Here is a 6,042-nt window from a genome sequence, read left to right as displayed (position 1 = left end):
TGAGATGAGCTCCATCCACATTAAGGAGGGCAATCCACTTTATTCTTTCTACTGATTCAAATTGAGTCTCATCCAGAAACACCCTCACAGACACACACAGAATGTTTGACCAAATAGCTGGCACCTTGTGGCTCAGTCAAGTGGACACATCATATTAACCATCATGCCTTCCCTGCATCAGTCCTTTCTCCCAGAAGGACTGGAGAAGAATTTAGGTCTCAAGGCAGCCTACATACTTCCTCGGTGTCTATTGGCCCCTCATTTTTGCCATAAGCATACACTTGGCCTTGCCTGTGGGAGGAGGAGAGACCATATGTAGAAGACTGCTCAGTCACCCAGCCAGGGCCATCCAAGAACACCAACCCCAAGTGCACCCATAAGCTGACCTCATATCCACTGGTGAGCTTTACAAAGCTCAGCCAAGGCTGGCTTGGATCAGCAGAACTGCCCAGCTGACCTATAGACTCAAGAGTTAAAGAAATTGTTTTAAGTCGCTAAGGTTTGGGGTAGTTTGTTAGGCAAAAATAGCCAATGGATGCGTCCCTGAGGCCCTCTGGGATCCCTGGTGGGATTGGCTCTCCATCCTCAAGTTTCCGATGTAGATATTTTTCTGACCTTAGTCTCATGTTACAGTGGTGCAGAGATGCATTCTGTTTCTCCTCTTAGACTGTGAACCCTTTGAAGGAGGGACTCCAGCTTGATTTCTTTGCCTGACTCCAGGACCCTTGAGCAGTCAGGTGTACGATCATTGTTGGGGCATGAATTTTTCATTCATGTGTGACACAGTCAGTCAAGGGAGTCTTAGCAAGCTCACAGCATTTCACCATCCTGTGCATAGGAATTTTGTTCATTCATTCATTCACAGGCAGAGATGGATCAGCTCCAGTCCCCACACTTGAGGAACTCTGAGCCAAGTTGGAGAGAGAAACTCATAAAGAACAAACTGCAGCAAAAGGAGGTAAGTACTTTAATGTAAAGTGCTGCAAGGAACCGCAATACTAGGTGGGGCTAAGCGTGTGGGCTGTGGCATCAGAAAAGCTGTGAGTTCAAGTCCCAGCTGTTTCACTTACTTTGGCAAATTACTGAGCCTCTTCGTACTTCATGGTGGCATAAGGATGAGATCATTTCTGTCACTTGCTTTGCATAATTCTTAGTGAATAACAAGTGCTTGTATGAGTCCTAAAGATTGTTCTTATTACATTGGTGGAACAAGAGATGGAATTATCATCAGCGGCATCATTGTCCAGGCCCACAATTCAAAAATCCTAAATGCCCTGAAAAACAACAGCAACACACCAACATGTTCTTTCAGAAGTTAAGTGGCAAAACCTTACCTGACCTGACATGAAGCTATTTATACTGCTTTATTTAGTGTGTGCATATTCATGCAGGTATTGCAGAAACATTAACGAGTTTTATTATGGGGACCTGCTCCGCATTCTGCACAAATTTTTCTATAAAATATGGTATATGAGATTCATATAGTCCACAAAATCTGAAAAACTCTGAACTTCAAGGCACATCCAGCCCTAACGCTTCCTAAGCATTTTATAGGAAGTAACTGATTTACTTGATGTGTCAATTCTTGATTGGGTGGGCAGGAGAAGGGGGGAGATCTGGGAGGTTTTGTGGGGAAGCGGCACTTCAGCTGATCCTGAAGCGGAGTGCAGAGTAACCATGGGTACAAGGCCAAGAAGGGCAGCATTCCGGTAGGCAGTGGCAGCCTGTAAGATTCCAGAGGAATGGAAGTGAGAATGTACCTTGGAACTGTGGTACTTCGGTAGAGCTGGCAAGGAGAGGGTGAGGGAGAGCACCAGGTTAGGAAGCTGTCCGGCATGGTAGAGATTAGATCACTGAAGGCCTCACATGTACAGCTGAGGAGTTCCTAATCTATCCTACAGGCAATGTGGAGTTGTAGGTTCTAGCAGACGAGGGCCAGGTCAGACTTGTGTTTTGGGGAGTCCCAGGTAGGTGAGACACGCCTCCAAGCTGCTTGCTGAAATCCATAATCACTCTGCCTACAGCTTCCCCCAACCCACCCCGACCACACATGGAAATGAGACTGCTTTGGCATGGTTTGCCTGGCACAACTCAACTTCTAGAAAACATATCTGTAAGAATCGATCATGTCGTGGCAGGAAACCAACAAGGAAGCAGGCAAGTGTGGCTTTGAGAAGTCGATAAGCAAGGTTCTGTGGGCAACCTCCAACCATGATTTCCCCTGCTGCCCCCCTCCCCTGCCTGGCTTCTGTGGCATCATGGCTAAACTGGCCCACCGGACGGGCCCAGCCGCAGAAGGGCTCACAGCTCAGCTGCTACTGGTCTCTGCTCCATGACGGCTGTCACACACACTCGACAGCACCCATTTGCAGCCCAAACAGACACTGTTCACTTCTCAAGTTGGTTTTAAATTTTGCTCTTTTTGTTCCTGTTTTTCATTTAGATTTTTGGCTGGTTCAAGTTCGACAGGCAATTTCAACACTGAGATTGGGGGGAGAGGATATAGCCTGTAAAAGAGCAGACGGTGTGTGTCTTGTGATGTTACTGGTTTTAGAGGGACCCTAAGAGGGTATGTACATGAATTGAGTCTATTCGGCTAGGTCCCCCGATTTATGGCACCCCACCGTCTGCAACTAGTAGTGGCCCCCACTCCCAGTTCTTTGGTCTGCTATCCTTCTCCGTTCATAACCCTGCCCCTCTTCCCAATGCATCCACCCATCTAGTGCATGTTCTTTTGGGATGTCTTCTGTATCTTTATTCACATGTATTTAAATATATAACATTGCCTTGCGTGTGCTTTTAAAAGCCTATGGAAGTGATATTGTTGTACAAATAATCCTGCTTCTGACTTTTTTCTTTTGACGTTATCTGTAAGGAGATGTAAGTCATTCCCTTTGACTGGTGGAATATTTCATCTTGTGCATTTTCCATGTTTTACTTATCCATTTCTTTACTAATGGAGGTACAAGTTGCTTCCGATTCTTTGCCATTTTAAACAATACTGTGATGAGCATCTTTGAACACGGCTACAACAGAAGCTACACAGTCAAACAAACCTGGATCGAGTTCAATTTCTTTTTTGTTGTTGTTGTTTTTTTGTTTTGTTTTTTGTTTTGTTTGTTTTTATTTTATTTTTATTTTTTTAATTTTTATTTTTCGAGTTCAATTTCTGCCACCCCACCCAGTGTACGAACTTGAGCCTCAGTCTTATCATCTGTTACCAAAAAAGGGAGCTTAGGGGAAATAAAAGCGACCCTCTCTCCTAGGACTGCTTGTGCTCCTGTATGACCAATGAGGACAGGCGCCCCTCTCTCCCACCGTCTCCCCTGCTCCATCCTCAGGCCTCTAGAAGCTTGGCACAAAGTAGGTACTCAATAAATGTGTGTCTATCGAAATTACCGTTGTAAAAATCATCTGAGATACTGCATACAAAAGGCCCTTGGAAATGCTGAATAAACATATACAAATATGAGTTATTATTACTCACGGTTATTTAAATGAAATTAACCAGCAGCGTGTACTCCCAATAAAACAAAATATATTTAAATGACAACAACACTGGGGCTGACATTCTGCATGTATCCCTCTTCTTTCTACCCATCCCTTTCTTCACACGAGGAAACATTTTCTGAAGATGAATCAAGTGGGCCTGGTTTGGGATTGGGAAATCTGAAGCTGGCCTGCCAGACCATCCAAAGGCTTCCTCTGGGGCACCTCGGCCTATAAAAGCCTGGGCAATGCCATGCACCCACCTCACTAAGATGTTGTGAAGATTAATTATGGCTTGTAAAGAGCTTTGAAGATGAAACGTGCTTGTTATGTAAATAAATGGCTTGAGACGAAAAGCTTTCTTCAAGTCTTCCTTCGTGCCCGTGCTCTTCTCTCTTGGCTGTTCTTGCCTTAAAGAGCCCCGAATGAGTTCAGAGGTGAGGGTGACCTCCTCACGACTCCTGTGGGAAGCCAGGGTTGAGTGCAGACTTCCCTGAACAACATATAGATGTGGCCCCTCACTGTTACTTTCGAATTTAAACCTCTGCTCCATTTCCTAACTAGCCGAGCTAAGCCGGTTCAAAATACATTAAACAGATTCAGCAATGGGGTGGTGAAATGTATTTCCGATACTGAGCTTACTGCTGCCAAATTTAATAACTCACATTGGTAATAAGAAAAATGGGTTTCTTCCTCCCGCAACACCCACCCCCACCACCCATGTCTTCCCAGATTTAGAGGTATTAGAAGTGGAGGAAATGTGAGCCAAATATCATCCAGTGACCAAGTGGAGAAAGCACATGTGTCAGCGTCTGATAGACCTGAGTTCAGATCCCAGCTTAGTTCCTCACCTGCTATGAGTGAGTGATGTAACCTCTTTGAACTTCGGTTTCCTAATGTGTAAATGGGGATGATAATAACCCGTATTAGAGCTATTGTCAGTGTTAATTGAGTGGATGCAGGAAATGTACATAAAAGGCACTCAACGGAGTTTAGCCCATTCGTAACAACAAGACCAAGCCTGGTGGGAAAGGTGATACCATCCCACTTCACAAATAAGAAACCTGAGCTCAGAAGGGTGATGTGTCTTGCCGTCATCTTGCAGAGGGAAAGTGGGGTGCCAGGATTCAAACCTTGATCTTCCTACCTCCAGAGCTCTGCGGTACCCACACGTGACCTCTGCTCTGCATGGAAGCTTGTTTTCTAGAGCTGGAACCTGCAGTAACCGTCAATGCAAGCAGAGAGAGAAAGAGGGAGCCCAACAGAGTGTTGGAGCCTGGAGGGTGGCTGTTCCCGTGCCACTGAGTTGTTTAATCCCACGTTTCTGTATTACATTGGCATTCCATATGTTCACTTCTCATTTCTCATTTTTCATGTTAACCCTTGCTTACTCAAGAGGGAAGTCTCGCTAGAAGCATGTTTTCTGGTGGGACCCAGAATGTCCTGGTGGTTTGGGTGGCTTCTGACCCCTGAGGGGCACTTCTGCAGTCAAGAATCTAGAGACTGCTAGCCTTTTCCTGGGTCTAGGCCCATGGGCGTCCTCCTAACTCATGTGGAAATAAGCTTGGCCAAATCCCTCATGGAAGCCAGGACCTTTGCTCACATTCATTCGTGTACACGCAATGTTCTTCATTCTTTTTCTCAACAGACACTAATAGATAGATCTTCTACTGTTTCTGAACACTGCTTCACCACCACAGTCCTGTTTGATGTTTCCCGTCTGTCAGGCACTGCACTTCTAGGTATCATCTCATGTAAACCGTACAAAAGCGGTTTGAGGTAAACTTTAATACCATCATAAATTTGCAGTGGAAGAAAAAAGACCCATGGCACAAATGAGTGCCAGAATCAGGGACGGAACCCAGGTTTTTCTAACTCCATCATCTGTGCTCTTAACCATGACAACATACTTCCTCCCTGAGAGCATGCATGGCATCTCATTCATTTTTTTTCTCTCCAGCCCCCAGCACCATATAGAGTAGGTGCTCAATAAATGTTTGCTGTTGAGTAAATAGCAAAGTGCTGGTAATCACGAACATGTGTACAGTGCTCTACAGAGTTTGAAGAATGCTTTTCACAGGTGCCTGTCTTTCGCATTAGGGAGGGGAGGTAGGTTTCATGATCCCACTCCACAGATGAAGTTCAGGAGGTAAATAACTTAATTGGAACCATGGAAAGAATTAGAGGCTGGAGCTTGGATGAAACTCTAGAATAAACTCACGCTGAAGACACAGCATCCAATGGAGTTGCAGAGCAGAGAAGTAACTGTCTGGTTGAAAAATAGGGATGTTACAAAGCACTAGAGCTTCAGCCAGAATCATATGCCCAGCACATGTTTTCTGAAAATATTCACATCACTTACATGGTTGGTGTGAGGTTTCAGATATTAAAATTATGAAATAGCAAAGCAAGATGTGAAAGGCCGAGATGGAAAGAGAACAAAGTAAAATTCAGCCTTGTCATCATCTTCCAGAAACTTCTCAAGGATCCAAGTTTCTGGACCCAAATTCACCTTGAATGGCATAGTTTGTGGGTGGAAACAAGGCTATAAAG

The 6,042-nt window shown here is 44.8% G+C and overlaps 1 long non-coding RNA gene across 3 annotated transcripts; it reads left to right on the top strand.

Moving 5' to 3' along the window:
• The first annotated feature begins 1,634 nt into the window (after nt 1-1,634).
• On the top strand, nt 1,635-3,845 carry LOC144285488 (uncharacterized). 3 transcript variants are annotated; one of them, XR_013353735.1, is made up of 4 exons: nt 1,635-2,157; nt 2,444-2,524; nt 3,267-3,363; nt 3,619-3,845. It is a non-coding gene; the product is annotated as an uncharacterized LOC144285488 (long non-coding RNA). The 3 variants fall into 3 exon arrangements; XR_013353733.1 differs by having other exon boundaries at nt 1,639-2,157; nt 2,444-2,569; XR_013353734.1 differs by lacking the exon at nt 2,444-2,524 and having other exon boundaries at nt 1,664-2,157.
• Nucleotides 3,846-6,042: the final 2,197 nt, after the last annotated feature.

The sequence above is a fragment of the Canis aureus genome, chromosome 16 (assembly GCF_053574225.1).
Source record: "Canis aureus isolate CA01 chromosome 16, VMU_Caureus_v.1.0, whole genome shotgun sequence".
NCBI classification, from domain to species: Eukaryota; Metazoa; Chordata; class Mammalia; order Carnivora; family Canidae; genus Canis; species Canis aureus.
Note: the sequence above shows the minus strand (reverse complement) of the source record. Positions and strands in the feature narration are given on the sequence as shown.